The 19,609-nt window shown below is 38.7% G+C and overlaps 1 long non-coding RNA gene across 1 annotated transcript in view; it reads right to left on the minus strand.

Moving 5' to 3' along the window:
* Window positions 1–99: 99 nt before the first annotated feature.
* Window positions 100–19,609, minus strand: part of LOC309485104 — a 31,299-nt gene continuing 11,789 nt past the window's right edge. Inside the window, exons 2-3 of the long non-coding RNA XR_014201058.1 lie at window positions 870–930; window positions 100–359 (exon numbers count right to left, since the gene is read on the minus strand). This is a non-coding gene — a long non-coding RNA (uncharacterized lncRNA). The remainder of the gene's footprint in view (window positions 360–869; window positions 931–19,609) is intronic.

Consider the following 19,609-nt stretch of genomic DNA (forward strand, 5'->3'; position numbering starts at 1 on the left):
AGCCCTCCTTAAATTAAGTGGGACTAAGAACCATAGTGATCATTTAGTGTTCAAATCCTCTTTGGGATTGAACCTTTGTATTAAAATTCTTGACCATTAGGATAACACATCTCCATTAAAAAGGTGCAGAAGTCAACTGAATCTTGCTAAGTATATGACAGAGCTTTTGACTGCTAGTTTAGTGAGAGTATTCACTGTGTAAGTATTTAAATAGTATATAATAGCCATGATAAAGAACTACGCACCGGAAGTGTTGATGTATTTTGTACTTACCCTTGGGTGTATTTCCCAGCAGACTGACATCTACTTCTTTGTTGGTTCCCTCGTCTTTCTCCTCAAACGAGAACTCTTTCTGGAAGCTGGACAGAGTGAACCAACTTTAAATTTCAATACATTTTTGCATATAATACAACAGAAACAGAAGAGGTCTCAGTATTGCCTGCTTTTGTAGAAGCAGAACCTGAAAAGGCATCTAAATCTTGGCAGAAATCTCACAGTTCCATCCCAAAGAAAATGTGAAATGCAATATCATCACTTAACTTTCTTTTTATAACTGGATTTTTGTTTTTTTAAGATTAAATATTTTCCTGACAGGAAATAAGGTCACAGCATACAAGAAAAGGGCAACAACAAAAAATAATTAGCTGGGAGAATAAATATCACACATTTATCTAAAAGTGTAGACATCCCAGTGTTCAAGTGAATACACCATTTTAAAAAGCATGACTACATCTGTACACAAGAGGTACACATACAAGACTTTTAAAGACTGAGATACTGTTGGTGTGGATATTTTCCATGGAAATTGTACAGTAAAAACCCAAGTTATATAAACATTCTACATATTTGCATAAAAATAAGGATCTTACCTAAGAGCTCTCCGTTGTAGTTTGGTACTGTCAACTTTAGGGGCTGTTTCTCCTGTGAAGCCTGTGCACACAAAAGAAAGCACAGCCTTCAGACTACAAATACTCCTGCTGGTGACAGAAGTGATCAGCGAAAGATGTTTCAAAGGCCCCATGTGAAGGGCAGGAACGAAAACAATAGTATCCATTTCATGGACGTCAACATGGTGCTGTGTCCATAGCTGAACAGACTTATTTCTGCATGCACACATGGGTACATCTGTATGCAGAGAGTCAATTGCCTGGGCCCATGTGCTGAATGCTGTTTCAACAGCTTTGTTAGACAAAGTGACTACCATGTAATGCACAAAGTCATCTGTATCTCATCTGCATCCATAAAATGATGCACAAAACACATAGACCTCCATTATCATCAATCGTAAGGCAATAAAAAGAATGTAGCAATACAGTGATAATTAATTATGCCAAATACTAATAATAGATATTCATTTTACATTATGTATATATTTTAAAGGTAAATAAAGGAATAATATAAATCAATAACATTATTATTATTATTATTATTATAAATAAATAAAAAGTGTTGTGAATGTAAAATAAATTGTGATGCTTAAGTACAAGGAGATACTCTTACTAATTAAAATCTAGGGGAAAAAATTTGTCAAAAAAAAAAAAAAGAATACAATAATAAAATATAAATATAAAATAATAATATAATATAAATATAAAATAATAATATAATATAATATAATATAATATAATTTAATATAATATATCAAATCAAATAATGGCCGATAACCAATATGGTGATAACCAATATACAAGCATCCCTTCAAAACAAGAAAGAAAAAAAATATTACTCTGAAGGGATTCATTTAACAATGTTTTGGTTCAATATTCACATGAGTAATGCAATGAAATGACTATATGCTGTTGTTATCATGTGAATAAGCACATGGAGATCTGACATCTGAACCTCACAGAGGGATCGGAAGACCAGAACATGTGTTTCCACTTTACCCACAGATCAATAGCCTTACCACACATTCATCCAGACCAAACAACCTTTCTGACATCTAAAAATTTGATATTCAAATATGTTAATCCACATTAAGGACTGTGGTTAGATGTCATTTCCTCCTCCTCTCTACAAACACCATTTGAGAAGAGAAAGTGAATGAGAGTGCCAACTGATGGACTCTGTTTTGGTACAGAGCGAGTTTTCACAGCTGGGATGAGTATCTGCTAAAAACATTCCTCAGCACATAAAAATCTCCTCTTACTTCAGTCACAGGGCCTGCGGATGAGACAACATCAACTGAAGGGGGAATGAAAGCGAGAACAGGAAAATTTTGGAAGGAAAGAGAAAATATACACTTATGAAACTGGGTGGAGGCAAAATAATGTGGGGATTTGTGCGGTTATGCCTAATAGAAATTGTTGTTGTTTTTAAACTGTGAATTCGCAACACATGACAGAAATTCTGGTACCCTGCACCAAGGCTATCTTCGTGTACCATTTGTTACTGATGTTTATTGTCGCATCTGGGATAATTCAACTACAAAGCTATTGCTGTTCAGGCAAACTAAGTGATTAATGATGCCAGCGTTAAAAACAAATCGTTGACAGATTTTTCCAATGTCCTTACAGTAAATTAACAGTACAGGGTAAATGAAAAGTTAATGACAATGTTTCCCATGCAGAAGCAGGAACAAAAACACAAAACCATCAAGCAAACTGACAGTTAGTAATGCAGATAAAGTAGATTGATCACTCAAACTTTCCCAAGCTCTCATTATGTGCATTGCATGGTCTTGTTGAGAGCACCCACCGCTAACAGACATCCAGCAAACACTGGCTCTGTGCCCTCTTAAGTACAGATGCTAATCAGACACAGTCAAGTGTGACATTTGAAGCACTTTAAATAGCATGCATGTTATTCCACAGCCCTGTGACACACCAAAATACCTCTCTGATCTACAACAAACATCACATTGAAGCTGATTGTACAGCTCTGAAACCTGTTCCGGTTAATTTTATGTTCCAGCATATCACACACCTGTTTTCCAGCACAGTCAGTATCAAATAATATGGTGACTGATAAACTTGCATAACTATAGGGTTCAGTCATTGATATCTGGCATTAGTCGGAGATAAAGCACATGGAGGTTATTGAAGCAAGTCAAAGCCTGTACTTTGGTCATATGACCAGATCATAAATCCAAGGCTTACAATAATTGTCACAGTTTATGAAGGCACATTTAGAAAAAGTTAACCACAATGTAAGTAAATACCGTAACTTACAAAAAGTTATAAGTATAACTTTAATTTAATATTTATTGTATTAATAAACGATGTAAATAGATTTAAATTAATATGTAATATTTAATACAATACATACATTCGATTTTGTAATATTTATCAATAAAGAAATACTTTTGATATTTATTAACAATACATTATTATAAAGTTTGGGGTCAGTAAGATTTTCAACGTTTTTGAAAGAAGCCTCTTATGCTCACCAAGACTCCATTTATTTGATAAAAAAAATACTGTAAAAAAAACTACAATGAAATAATATTACAATTCCTATTTTAATGAATTTTAAAATATATTTTATTCCAGTGATTGCAAAGCTAAAACTTCAGCAGCCATTACTCCAGTCTGCAGGGTCACATGATCCTTCAGAAATCATTCTAATATGCTGATTTGGTGCTCACAATACATTTATTTTTATTATCAATATTGAAACCGGTTGTGTTGCTTAATATTTTGGTGGAAATCGTGCTTTGATGAACAAACTTACCCTTTATTTGAAATAGAAATATTTCATAATATTATAAATTTCTTTACTGCAGCTTTTGATCAATTTAATGCATCCTTGCTTTTTCTTGAACGATGATTAAAACTTTGTATTACTGGCAATTTATTGCTTTTTTTAAAAGCAATACTTTGGATTAAAGCGTCTGCTAAATGATTAAATGTAAATTTAAACGTTCCTGAAAAATACTGCCCCAAATCGCTTCAAGTGATAAAATTACATGAAAGTCAGCAAGTAGTACATGCTAGTCATGAATTCAAAACACAGTTACAGGATGAAACCTGTTAAATAGGAAAACACTGTGCCAAAATGTGGCAGTGAGGTGTTAGCACTTGTCTCAGCTAATAAAGGATTAGTCTTCAAGAGGAATAGGATTAGCCAATGTGGAAACAGGAAGTGTGCCATTGTGCATATGTATGGCATCACTTAAATCATGATTTTTAATGGCGAATGGCGCTTTATGTTTTAATACCAGATCAACACTGAACATTCTTCAATGCCCTTCAAAAGAGCCAAACTGTTATTTAGAAACACACAGACAGAGAGGGAGATCTTAAGAGTCTTTAAAAAGACAGCTGGTGTCTGCACTCCAGGAAAGGGGGAATTAGGTGAAGGGGAATCTCTAAAACCCATTCACACATTAACCCATTTAGATTTAAAGCAGTCAAAACACTGACTAGGATACTTCCACTATAAAAAAAAGCAAATTGAACATTTTTATAAACTAAAAATTCATTTGATGCATAAAATATGTCTAAGAGTGCATTGCTGGACACAAACACCTGTTCTAAATGTGAAAATGCACCATTTACTTAAGAAAGCACAGGATAAATGGAAAAGCATGTGCTGTTGCGCAAGTGCACAGTCCAAAACAAAACCATTAAAAGGCAATACTATGCGTCAAACTCTCTTAAACTGACTAACAGACTCAACTACAGAATTTAAACTATTGAAAACATTCATATCTAAACCACAGTATGCAAAAGAGACGACACTTGCTCTGCTTCAAAATGCCTCAGTTCTCTTTTTTAGTCAGCGAGTCCCTTGTCCTGAATACTTCTGTCCTTGGAGGCTCTAGCACCATTAAAACCCAAGCAGCATTAACAGAGATGTGGTGGGCCCGTCCTGTCCTGTCCCACCCCAGATGCCATTTACTCACCTTGGCACAACTTGACATGGTTGATATAGTTGAAGATCCAGGGGTTCCGGTACATATTGATAGAATAAAACAAGGAGTGGATGACTGATAAGAAAAGAAAGTGACCAGAAAGGTGGGTGGGGGAATAGTGAAGGACCAAAGAGAGGAGGAAAATAGGAGAAAGAGAGAGAGGACTGCAGAAAGGCAGCAGAGTCTGAACTGCAAGGTGATGCAGAGTTAGCTGCAGCAGTCCTGGGACAGCCAGAGAAGGGTGGTGGAGAGAAAGAGAGAGAGAAATGCTGCGAGAGGAGGAGGAGAACAGTATCTCTCCAACACTATGACACTATGCTGACGGAGAGCCTCTTGCTGTCTGCATGGCTACTGCTAAATGCTAGCAAGGTAACTACGGTGCTAATGCTACTCACTGCTAATCAGATTAACAATACTGAGGCTGGGGGATGAGGAGGGAGAGAGCAAGATATAAAGAAAGGGGAGAGAGATGGAGGACAACAACAGTCAGACAGTAGCGGTTGTGTGCACTAGCAGCTGCATACAGTGGATGTGTGTTTAGCTTTTAGGACAGCTGAAAGGGTGAGAAAGTGAGAGAAACTAAGTGCCTCAAAAGGAACAAGAAATTCCAATCGTCTCTTAGCAATGACATACGCGTGGTACTTAGAGAAGAAGAGAGTGGAAAAGCAAGATCTCTGCCATGGAGAACATAACTTGCCAAGTCATTTTGTTGTGCTAAGTGCTCAAAGGAGGGACAAAATAATAGACGATGTGTGGACTAGAAAAATCACTTGATTTATGGACTCATCAGGTCTTTCCCGTTCTGTTTCCCCAATATCAACAGATGATGCTGTGTGTTAAATAGGTTTAGATTTTTCACTTTTACTATCCTGGTCCCTGTAGTGTATTCTAGTGTAGGAATTTCTTCTCAGGATTACTGGTGAGTTTCAAAAGAATGAATCTGACCGTGTGCATCTGTTAGCTCCAGGGTTCAAATGAAATAAAATATCCATACCAGCAGCCAAACTCAGAAATTCTCATGCAATAAAGTCACCCGTTTGATGAAGACATTGACTGCTGAAGTCTGCTGGATAATAGTATAAAGAGAGAAAAAAAAAAATGGTCAAATAATGGATAGTGGAAGAGAGCTAAAGTTAAAATGTAATATTATTATATTATAAATGCAATTTAAAATAACTCTCTAGATTATTTTAAAATGTACGTAATTTATTTCTGTGATGGCAAGGCTGAATTTTCAGCAGTCAGACTCATTACTGTCTTTAGTGTCACATGATCCTTCAGAAATCACTCTAATTTGATGATTTGGTGCCCAAGAAACTGTTTTTTTTATTTGTATAATTATCAGTGTTGAAAACAGTTTGTGTTGCTTAATATTTTTGTGGAAATTTGTGATACATTTGATAAATTCTCTCAAGTTAAAAAATAAACATTTATTCAAAAAGATTTTTTGTAATATTATAAATTCTTTATAATAAACATTTAACCCTTAAAAGACCTATGCTCTTATGCGCCGTCCGCTAAAAATAACTGTTGTTCTTAAATGTTTAATAACTTTTCAACTGAATCTGTATGCTTTAAAAATTCCAATAAAGAGGAGATTCGCTAAACTTTTGTAACTTTAGTTAAAGCAACTTGAAAAAATATCAAAGGGCCTTTAAAATATTGCCTGTAATATCATAATTCTCCTCTCTTTAAGCCATGCATGAACATACCAAAGCGGTTCACAACGCAAAAAAAAAAAAAAGAGTTCCCAGTCCGACCCAGAGAATTTATGGAAACTACATAGCAAAAACTGAATGTCCATTCAAAAATCTGTGACAAAGCAAATATGTGACAAAAACCATCCATCCAATTTCCAAATATCTTATCCTATGTAAGATCACTATGATGCTGGAGCCTTAGCCAAGGAAACACCATGAACGGATGGCCAGTCCACAGCAGGACACAACAACCATGAACATATCCCAAAAAACTAACAGAGGCTAAATTGACACAGTCAGTTTTGGGGACTGGCAAATGTTTTTATTTACAGATTCGTCAAACACACTCTCCAAATCAGGGATGGCAAACACATTTTGCTGCTATGTGAATGTAGCCCAAATTACTAACATTATAAATGGACTATAAGGGGAAGAAAATGTATTGAAAAATGCACAACTGGGACACAAAAGAAAGGACCCAGGGAGGCAGTGTAAAGAAGGCGAGACATTAGAGAATGAGGCCAGTGTGGAATGTAGGGAGAGTACACAGCAGCAGAGAGAAATAACCTCAGTGTGCATTCGAGCAAGCAGGGCATTTGAACACTCATGTACATGCAGAATGGCATTTGCCCTGCACTATTTCTGGCCTTTTATCCTGACTGCAATGTTTCCACTGCAATACTTATCCTCATACACAAACACCCACCCTTAAGGATGGCCTGAGACTGAGACCCATCAAAAATCAAGAATGTGTCAATGAGTGTCTCAAGTGGCCAGAAAAACCAGCTGCTGTTGCTTTCGACACAATTATAGGGCCAATTCAAGATAGGGTGCATCTGATGAGATAAGATTCACCACAGACCATGATCAGGAAATCAAAGACATTCCAGAGACTGAACTAATATCTAAGATAATCAGCACTTGAGTTCTTGTCGGGATCTAACTAAAGGCTGAATAGGGATGACATCACCATGTGACTCTCGAGAAGGGCATGTGCACTGCCTTGTCATTACACATAATGTAATCTACTAGTTCCTCAGAGACCAGTCTGCTTTCTCAGATGACAAATACCACAAATATGACATCAGCCCTTAATCCAAAACACACCATCTAATGACACCATCGCATGCACACGTGCTCAGTATTTACAGCTCAAACTGTTGGGCTTGGTTTAACACCATATGCTCGCTACAGTTGTAAATAAAGATTAAAGTGGTAAATGGTGACAATAAACTCAAGCAAACAGAAATGAAGGGGAATTATGAGACAAATTAATCCAAAAGGCAATGTAAAGGGTTTAAGCTTAAATCCAGATTTAAAAAATATATATATATTATAGACTACCAGTGTATCAGAAAATTTCACACACACAAAAAACAAAAAACAAAAAAAACAAACAAAAAAAAACAACAACTGTCCACAGTTTGTAGTTTGTAGAACTTTAGCTTCAGCATCTACCATTTATCAAACAGTAAATGGCAAATGTCCCAGCAAACATTAACGGAAATGAAACCTGCTTTCAGAAATGGTAACATATGGGAAAAGTTGTTTCAACAATTAATAAGATAGAAAGGGTCAAATATGACTAGCAGAGAACTAAACCAAAGAGGCTGCGTGTCTGGGCTCTCTTGATAAAGTTAACATACTATAACTCATGTTCAGCTTGGCTCTGACTTCCACACATATCAACTTTCAGAGTGTCTCATGCCAGAAAAACAAATCCTGGCAAGGAAGTTTAAGCTACTCTGACTTTTGGTTTTCTAATAGATCTAACTTATCTTCTAAATGAGAGAGACCAGACAAGTCTGAAATATTCTGCATAAATGTATGTCACAAGGTGCTGCCTTATCTTGCACTGGATTATAAAAAAAGTTTAACTGCATCTCTTTAAATTAGTATCTGTCTTTTCCCTAAGAGAGTCCAGTTTTAGAAATAATGTTACTGTATACATTTTTCCCTGCTACATTCAGTAATAAAGTAGTATAACCTTACCACAGTTTACAGATCCAAAGGAGCCCATTTGATGAAAGCCATTTATGACACTGAATAAAAAACTAAAAAAAGCAATGCTAAACTTAATGAACATCCGTGTAAAACTGAATCAACTGATAAATGGCAGGAATCCTCAGGCAGATCAAGATTCCATTTATGTTTATGCTAGAAACCTGAATCATTAGGTGGAATGTGAATAATATGCAAAGGAATCACGCTGCATCAGTTACTCAGTGTTTCACTTCACCCCTGTAATTGATGTAGCAGAATGAAATCTCAGACAGTAACAAAGGAATGAACCGATGACCCATAGAGGCATTCTGCTCCATTTAACCAGTATGACTTCTACAGTGCTTGATATATGATCGAAGTCCTGAGATTGGGAGGTGACTGGTAAATGCTCATGGAGTCTGGTTTCAACCACTCATTGGTCACCTGATAAGGGTCAGTAGTACTACTGTATGTAATAGGAAGTCAGGAAACTGTCCACTGGGGATGTGACAGTTGGGACATTTTCCCACCGGTTAATAGACGCGTGACAACACCGGCTCACGCTGAATTGAGCAGACTCGTTTAGTTGTTAATCATAGTGTCTGTTCTGTAACTGAACTAAATGATTTTTATTACTGTTAAAATTATTTATTTTTTTAAATGACGGTGGGGGGCTGTTTAACACCGACTATCCCAGCAAGCCTACGGTCCACACATTCCACATCTACCTAAAATTACCACACACACTAAAAAGGGAATGTGTTTTCTGAGTGGCTGACTCTGGGTCACCTCTTCTTACTTTCCTTTGTCTGAACGGCTGGGCGGTGTTGATGTGGCTGCACCTTGTGTGTGTGTTTGTGTGTGTTTGTGTTTGTGTGTTTTCAGTGGATAACCTTCACTGAGTATCTAGGGCACCAATAACAATTCATCTTCTAAATGAAGCCAACAGTTTCAACCAGGGTTTAAGTATATTGTAAATTCATATACAGAAGACAACACTCACCCAAAAAGTTGTGTGCTATAATGTGCACTATTGTTCAAAAGTTTGGGGTCAGACAATACTTTTATTCAGCAAGGACACATTGAATTGATTTTTTTTTTTTTTGTGATAGTAAAGACACTTGGTGTATAATGTTACAAAAGATTTCCATTTCAAATACTGTTTTTTTATTATTATTTTTTTACTTTCTATTCATCAAAGAATCCAGAGGCTGCTTAATATTTTTTCTACAAAAATATTAACCAGCTGCATTCAACATTAATAATAAGAAATTATTTATTGAGCACCAAATTATGGCATAATAGAATGATTTCAGAAGGATCATGTGACACTGAAGACTTGAGTAATGAATGCTAAAAAATTCAGCTTTGCGATCACAGGAATAAATTGCATTTTAAAATATATTAAAATTGAAAATACAGCCTTGAAGAGCATAAAAACACTTTTGAACATTATAAAACAAAAAATCTTACCAAACCCAAAATCTTACCGAATTTAACTGTAGCGTACACATGTCAGAATGATGTCTTTGGCTGTTCAGCGCATCACAGAATAAGCATTATTTTTAAGAAGCTGTCAAGTTAAAAATAGTTCAACATTCTAAAAGGTATCTCAGCAATCCTGTGTTCTGTTCTTTGCGTTCAACGTCTTTTGAATACAAACTTGACACATTTCAGAAATGCTCTGTGCTAAACACTGTAGTGACGCATCACGCATGTGAGTTTTGTTATACAGTGACAGAAAGCACAGAGAATTATCCTTAAGCCAGATAATAAGTCATTGTTAGCCGGTTGAGCTTCTTAAGCTAGAGTGAGTATATTTAGCACAAGGCATATAATTTACAGCTAACACGCAAGTCATGCTATTAAGGACTACAGACACAAATACTCAATGGAAAATGATATTCCGGTGTGGAGATATTTACATAGCTTAAAAGCTTATCCAGCAGTACAAAATGCGTTTTCACATCCTAATCACATTTGACTGCATATGGGTATAAAGCCTAAGAGCCTAATTTCCTCTTCTGACCTCATGTTGTACAGAAAATATTGTTTGTAATGTGTATCTGCCATTTGTGTGGGTCTATTTTGGTCAAGAGAAGTGATGGAGAGAGAGCAGGTGGGGTCACTGAACAGCTGTAAAGCATGAGGCATCGTTATTTAGGCTTACTGCCCGCACACATATACAGGCACACACACACCATTAAAGGATACACAACAGAAAGTGGTCACTGGTCAGGAAAAAACAATATGGCTGCATCTATAATCTAAGGTCAATGATTCACAAATAGTGGTTATGTACAAAAGCACCTCCCTATTGAAACAGGCTTTCAATGCACACATGTCTAGTGATCTAGAGGGCATTCAAGTGATCTTTAAGCAAATATTATTTAGTGACTACAACATGTATTCCTCTGTACAAATTAATAAGTTGTAATTTATAAATACATTTACTCCGTCAGACACCATTTCTGTTTCTTTCCACCAACTGCCAAACTGCACACACAATGGGTATGAAGAACAAATCGGATTGGATTTGTATGTGCCCTGATGGCTTCTTACCTCCATCTGCATTTTTCAGCTTTCAGACTTAACCTATATTGCTCAGATGGGGTGTGCAATGACACCCAGTGGAACAAGCTAAATACAGTACTGACCTGCCCACTATGATGTTTAAAAAGCATTTATAGCAACTTCAAACAGTCCAAAATACATTCTTGCCTAGAATGAAGTTTTAGAAATTTGTCAGTAATGGGAGGTAACAAATAGCCTTTATAGGATTCAAGACCACTCAGTTCTGCAGTCTATAAGCACTTTCTGTGTTTGTCTCATATCAAAGTTCACTCAGTCTTAATGGACACTGCTCAGTCTCTCTGCACTCTCAGTCGCTGATTCTGACCCACTTTACTTACAGTAAAGAGAAACCAGATACTGGGATTCTGGGTTCATTAAAATGTACACACTAAATCTTATAAGAGGACACAATTCATTAAAATTCCATGCTTTTTTATATTTCACCACTCAAAAGTATCAAACTTCAAACACCACATACTTAGTTCAATAGAAGAATACAAAATATATATGTCCAAACTACTTACTATAGCAGTAACGGTTTTCAGATGCACCTCACTGGGAAAAGTGGACTACAGGTTCAAAAGTGAAAGGGTTAAATACAGAGTAGTATTAAGGATGGATGTATTCGCTGCTCTTCAGAGGAGATGTATCAGCTCTGGAGAAGGTCAGAGAGTGAACAAGCAACAGGAAGAAGGGAGGACAGAAGAGGGCCATGTGGTACTGGTTCACACACACACACACACACACACACACACACACACACACACACACACACGCGCTCCCCTTCACTGTCAGTCACACCCCCTCTACAGGAGTACTGTGTGGCAACTAAAGATCTATGTCAAGACAGACATCAGAGGTATTCAAATATAGCACGGTGCTTTCCCACCACAGCCATGCCATAGCAGGCCTCACAGACTGACAGGGAGGAGAGTAGTGGAAAAGTGATCATGTGATGTGAAAGCTCAAGGACAAAGTGAAGTTTGACACACTGATGTGATGTGCGAGCCAGCTAAAGCATGAATGCAGATCGCAGTAATAAAACTGATAAAACACAAAGATTTCTGAAATCAATTATATCACGCTTTCCACAAAAATATTAAGCAGGGATATGAAAACCTTGTATCCCTGCTTAATGTTTTTGTGGAAAGGGTGATACACTTTTTTCAGAATTCTTCGATAATTAAAAGGTAAAAAGGAAAAGGAATTTGGTACATTATAAATGTCTTTATTGTCTATTATAAATGTTTTATTTGTCTATCAATGTACTTTAATAATCCTTGCTGAATAAAAGTATTATTATTTTTTAATACATATTTATGAAACCAAACATTTGAACAGTAGCACATACTTATTGAATAAAACAAGTTATTTTCATTTGAATATTTACTCGAAAACTGTACTGATAAAGCTGTGAGAAGAATTTGGAACTGACCGAGTGAAAAGATAAACTGCTGTTTGTTGTTAATCTGAAAGTGGCCAAATATTGTGTGATTAATGTTCCTGGCCGATTAACTTTACAGTAGGTCTAAATCACTAAATCTTTTTTATTCTGCTGCCTCTTAGATCAAAGCAAATGTGTAACACATTGTGAAAGGAAGGTGTCCAAGTCGTTTCCTCTCTAAACAAAACTAATGTTCTAATAAACTGTACACTAAACAGAGAGAGGGATCTCTGGAGTAAACGTGATGACAGTGTGCAGAACAGAGTCTAGGTGTCAGCATGAGATAAAACAGATCAAGGCTGTTTAAGATTACTGCAATCTGTGAGAGTGAGGAGTAACAAGGGATAGCAAATGAGTGTGTGAGAGATATAGATATCACACAAATAACACAGAGAAAAACACTGAATATGGCTGAGATCGTCACCTGAAAGAATCCAGAGCTCCACCTAGTGCCCCTTCTCAAACCCTCACACACGCATGCAAATTCAACTATTTTTCCTTTTCCTTATTGTCTTCACTTGTGCAAATAGGTCAAGTAAACAACTTATCAGTAACCTTTGAGGAAAGTTAACTTTGGACAGAATTAGTCAACAGCCTCTCCAGCAAATACTTGAATTGTCGAGCTAAATAAAACAAAACATTCCTTTGGAGACAGAATTCATTATATACTTTTTGTAAAAGTAAAAAAAAAAAAAAAAAAAAAATGTATACATATATAAAGTACTTTGTCCTCATTTAGATAAATAATTAAGTCCTCAAACAGCAATTAAACTGATAATGACTTAATTCAGTTGGGCAAAAGCCAAGACATATCAGTGAATTTCAGTTATGTCTATACATGTAAAAAAAAAAGGGCAGGACAGGCAGGACAGTTTTCCGGTTACTTGTTTTCTACTTTGTGGAGTTGTGTTTTCACTTTTAGTCCAATTACTATAGTGTCTTCGCATGCTTTACCCATAAACCAGTAAATAACTAAATTAAATGACCACACTCTCAAACCACTCCTAAATCAACAGAATAATCCTTACATAGTAAAATGTGTTCACACAAACAGTAATCATCACAATGTAATCAACTGGTTATTTTGATTTTTGTTCTTGGCTCAAAGCAGGACACTCTTACACAGTTCAAAATACTAATATGACAATGTATTTTTGTAGGCAACCTTGGAGCCCTGAATAAACATTTCTCTGTCACTAGAAGAAAAAATTATAATCTTATTAATCTTATAATACCTTATTAAATATAGTATTAGGCAAAGCAAGTTTGAGTGACAATGCATATTTATAGGGGAGTTGGAACAATTATGAGTTAAACTCCAACACACAAAAACGCATTCTTTCATATGCCTCATTCAAATTTGCAAAACCAAATGAGGCTTTATAACACACAACAAGAAACAACGATAAACAGCACAAGAAAGAGATCTCTGGATAAGCATTATCTGCATAACTTATCAAGATTAGATAAGCAAAAATATGACAGCATGGAAACGGAGTAAGAAAGATGTGTTGAATAAGCACTTTACCTCTCAACATGCTCTCTCCCTTTAGCATTTCTCTCTTTGCACATGGACACCAGAGTGAAATCTAGGATCAGATCTGATCCATCCTACAAAGACTGTAGTCACTGTACACAAGCATGCCAAATGGGATGGTCTGGGAAGGACAAGACAGCTCAGTGAACTGAGAAACACGTGACAGGACAATGTGCCCAAAACCATGATGTGGTTTCACACCAGAGCAGCTTTGATACCACAGAGTGTTTTTGTTAGAGGTTAACTCTTTATGACCGGTAAGATGCGAGAGAGTTTTAGGGTAGCAGAAAACAGACACTGGACCTTGCCAAAGCTACAACGGCTGGCCCAAAACAGGGGCACAAAGGGATAACAAAAACCTGGCCAATTCATCAAGAACTCAAAATGAATGGAGATAACAGTTCATTAGTGCTGCAATGTTGATAGAGGCACAAATCATCACGGAAAACTTTTAATGAGGGTAACAAGTGGGTCACGGCAGGAAAACATTTAGTTTTAAATATCATGGAACGATGCCAGTTGGTCCATCTGGCTAGACACACAATCAGTGTAGCCGCTTTATTCGTTGGGACATCTGCATCTTCCTGTGTCAGCAAGGAACTGAAAACTCAGTCCTTGCCAAAAACAACCAGATCTGATCTGTGAACAAGCCTGATGCTTATTATGAATAAACAAACATAGAGGGACACTTACTCTATACTGTACATTTAAAATAATCACACATGAAATTGGGAAAGATTTTATAGGAAAGTTTTATTTTAGGCATAACAGGTGGATAGAGGGGAAAAATGTAAATGACCAATAATATCACACAGTTGTCAATCTGTTGTAACTGGGAAAAGCTGACATTCTGAGAAAATAATAAATCAACAAATACATGTTTTAACAAGACCGACTGACAGATACTGTTGTATATTATGAATATGTATATTATGAATAGCAATATTGATTTTTCTAAATATTTAAGTCTGACAACCAATATGCAGAATTGATTTTTGCTTTTTGACAAGTAACTAGACAATCATTAGACAACAACAATACAAATTTAAAATGATACTATTTTCAGTGGTGGCCCCAAAGCGTTGGAATAGCTTGCCCATACATCTTAGACTATTTCCCACATTGAGTTCTTTTAAAAGAAATTTGAAATTGTACTTGCTAGAGTTATAGCCTTTGGCTCTACACATTGAGTAAACAAAGCGGGTCTTGTTCTTTGCTATGATGTTTGTTTTACTTGTTTATTTGTTTTATTACTCTTTCCTTCTGTGCTGTTGGTCTCCTTTTACTATTGTACAGCACATTATGGTCAACCTTGTGTTGTTTTAATTGTGCTCTATAAATAAATAAATAAAAATATATTTAAAATTAATAATCTATGTAATTTAAGATAATTTAATTTCGCTTAACTCTGATTAATCATTTGAATGGCTGTTCGTGGAAAAAAATAGTTAAATTACCTGTGAAACACCATTGGAATTTTTTTTTTTGTTTGTTTTTTAATACACAATAGTACATTTCTGTTGTTGGATATTTTGTTGCGTTAGAACAACTGTCCCACAATAAAATAAAATAAATGATATGGAGTGCAAATATTGGTGAAAAATATTCTAGTCAAGCCAATTATAATTAGTGCCAAAATACCAATTTATTTTGATAAAACAAGATTGTTTGATTAAACAAGATCACAACATTCACATCATATGACAGTTTTAGCCTTTAAAATGAAAGACACTTTAAGCTAAAACACAAAAGGAGTATTATATCCAGTTATATAAATTAGTACCCCCCTTGTCAGTCCCACCTCAAATGTTTCATGCTTAAATGTTAGAAACCTATTCTATTACTAGATTAAGACAGGTAAAATATATACAGCTTGACATTACTGTATGCACAGCATGGGGCAGGAAAACAAATATAGTTAAATGTGCATCACTTTATCTCTGTGAATGCTTTTCAAAAGGCCAACCATTAGCAACAGAACAGGAACGGATAATAAAAGAGTGTGAAAAAGACATTTGTATCCACCCGTCCTCTTTCCAAGTCTCTCCTCAGGCAATTTATCCATCTCCGCTTCTCCATCGATCAAATGAAACTTAGAGACTTATCTCTCCATTACTGCATTATGTCTGACAGATATATTGAACAAAGATAAGGCCTAATCTTTTGATAAGCATTACTGGAAGAAAAGACAGTGGTCTCATAAAACTAAAGTGGCCAATTTCCTGTGCCTTTTTTTTTTTTTTAGCTACTCTAATGTCAAACTAGTACATTGAAGTCAACATGATTCCAATGTTTTACCAAATTATATTGTAACTTATGGCTTGTATGTTAAGGACAGTATAGAGTACTCAAACATAATGAGGTCAGAAAGTCTGAGACCAACGAAAAACTATAAAAAGACGACAACAGAAGCATTTTCACTAGCGTCTCAGACAGGGATGGAAATTAGCACCCGCCACCAGCCAAATGCGGGTGATTTTGTGTTGTGGCGGGTAAACGTACTCGGTTACTAACGTAACCTCGGTTCTCTCTAGAAGAGGGAACGAGTACTGCGTTTTTGTAAAAACGCTACGGGAAAAGTCTCTTTTCACGAAATACTGAAGCAAAAAATTATCCTTAATTTTCATACATGTAAAGCGCGTTGCGGCAGTGCTTAGCTATGGCGAGACGGCTCGCTCGCTCATTGGCTGCTCTGCAGCAACTGCATAAGCCTATCGAGCGAGGCCTGAGGTGACGTCAGGCCAATGAGGACGCTTCGCGCCCTCCTAGCCATTTCCCGCCGAGATGGGTGTGGCTAGCCTCTATATAAGGAGCTCGAGAAGGCTGATTCACTTGATTTTCATCGCCGAAGCGAACCAGAGTGAACCGTATGCACGGCAGAGAACGCAGTACTCGTTCCCTCTTCTAGAGAGAACCGAGGTTACGTTAGTAACCGAGTACGTTCTCTTACGAGAGTCCTCTCGTACTGCGTTTTTGTAAAAACGCTACGGGAACCCCTTGTAAAGCGCCGTGCGTGCTGGGATAAAGACACCAATCACTGGAGCAAACCAGGTGTACAGTGCATAATCACCAGATAGACTCACAAAGAGTCTGATTACATAATTCCCCATATTGCAACGTCCACGGACGTAAAACATGACCTCACAGAGAGAGTCTAGAGACAAGAGGGGATTCCTCTGTCCTTATAAGGTTGCGTCAGCAGACGCGAATATGACATAGCATAGACAGGGTGGGGAAACCTGAGCTAAATGCGGGAAATGTGGGTCTTACACAATTCTGCCCATAAGACAGTCGGCAGCGCATTGCGCATGCGATTTCAGTGTTCTAGTTAGACAGCTGAATCGGCTACACCGATAGTAGCTTAGCCTGCAAGGCGGGAACCTCTAGGTTGTAAAACCTAATAAATGTAGACGGCGAGGCCCAGCCCGCCGCCGTACATATATCCTGTAGGGAAATCCCGCTGGACCAAGCCCACGAGGAGGCAACACCCCTCGTGGAGTGCGCTCTAACTCCCAACGGGCACTGGAGGCCCTTGGCAGTATAAGCCAGCGCTATGGCGTCAACTATCCATCTGGATAGGCTCTGTTTCGAAACAGCCATTCCCTTGGAACGTCCACTGAACGAGACAAAGAGCTGCTCAGTCTGTCTGAAGACAGCAGAGCGGGACACGTAAGCTCTTAAAGCCCTAATGGGGCAGAGAAAACTTGAGTCCCCTTCCTCACTTGATCCCGGCAGGGCAGACAGGGAGATGACCTGAGCCCGAAATGGTGTGTTGAGGGATTTTGGCACATATCCATGCTTAGGTTTGAGTATGACTTTAGAGTCATTAGGTCCAAACTCTAAGCACGTTGGGCTCACAGAGAGCGCGTGCAGGTCGCCTATGCGCTTCACTGAAGCGAGAGCCATCAAAAACACTGTTTTGAAAGACAAATGCTTGAGGCTAATAGATTGGATAGGCTCGAAAGGGGCACCTTTCATGGCCGCCAAAACCGTAGAAAGGTCCCACATAGGAACTGAAGGAGGTCTGGGAGGATTTAGCCTCCTAGCTCCCCTGAGGAAGCGGATGACTAAATCGTTCCTTCCTAGAGACTGCCCCAGCGTTGTTCTGGAAAACGCTGTAATAGCCGCCACATAAACTTTGAGCGTGGAAGGGGATCTGCCCTTATCCAACAGCTCCTGTAGGAAGGAGAGAACCTCCGTCACCTCACAATTGAGAGGTGATACGCTCCGAGCTGTACACCAGCCGGAGAAAACCGACCACTTCGAGGCATAAAGCCGCCGAGTCGACGGCGCTCTGGCCTGAGTGATGGTGTTTATCACTCCCTCTGCGAGGTTAACGGATAACCGTTGAGCGCCCACACGTGAAGCGACCACAGCTCCGGGTGCGGATGCCAAATCGAGCCCCCGGCCTGCGAGAGGAGATCTCTCCTCAATGGCACTGGCCATGGAGCGATGTCTGCTAGCTGCATCAGGACTGGGAACCATGCTTGGTTCTTCCAGAACGGTGCTACAAGCAGTATTGAGCATTTCGTTTCCTTGACCCGCTCTAACACCTGAGGCAGGAGGGAGACGGGGGGAAAAGCATAAAGCGGGCAGCGCGGCCATCCGTGGGACAGCGCGCTGTCGTTCTTGGAAAAGAACACGGGGCAATGAGCGTTTTCGCGGGACGCGAATAGGTCCACCTCCGCTCTGCCGAATCTCTCCCACAACAGCCGGGCTGTTTGTGGGTGTAGAGACCATTCGCCCAGGGGAATGTTGTTCCTGGACAGTCTGTCTGGGCCCACATTCTGGAGCCCAGGCACATGCACTGCTCTCAGCGAGCGCAAACTGTGCTGAGCCCATATTAGGAGGCGTTTCGCCAGCCTGTACAGGGATGTGGATTTCAGACCGCCCTGGCGATTTATATAGGACACCACGGCCGTGTTGTCCGAACGGACTACGACGTGTTGGTCCTTGATGTGGGGATAAAAGCGCGTTAGCGCGTTGTGCACTGCCAGCATTTCCAGGCAGTTGATGTGTTGGAGCTTTTCTCGTTTCGACCACAGGCCGAAAAACGGTCTGCCCTCGAGCAGCGCTCCCCATCCCGAGGTGGATGCGTCGGTCGACACCATCCTCACTCTCGAGGAAGTCCCCAGGCTTACACCTGATCGGTACCAGTCGTCTGCCAACCAAGGTGTCAGGGCTGTGACACAGCTCTGATCGACCTTGAGACGCAACCGGCCGGACACCCATGCTCTGCGCGGTACTCGCGCTTTCAACCAGAACTGCAGAGGGCGCATGCGGAGCAAGCCCAGCTGGAGGACCGTTGATGCTGAGGCCATGAGACCTAGCATCCTCTGAAACGTTTTGAGCGGGGTAGACGCGCCGCAGCGGAAAGATCTCGCCACGCGCTGAATGTGCAGCACGCGCTGTGGTGACAGCCGCGCTGTCATAGACTGTGAGTCCAGAATGGTACCCAGAAACGAAATCGTTTGACTGGGGTTCAGTGAACTCTTCGTCCAATTGACCGTGATACC

This window comes from Leuciscus leuciscus (genome assembly GCF_965113295.1).
Source record: "Leuciscus leuciscus genome assembly, chromosome: 21".
Taxonomy (NCBI): domain Eukaryota; kingdom Metazoa; phylum Chordata; class Actinopteri; order Cypriniformes; family Leuciscidae; genus Leuciscus; species Leuciscus leuciscus.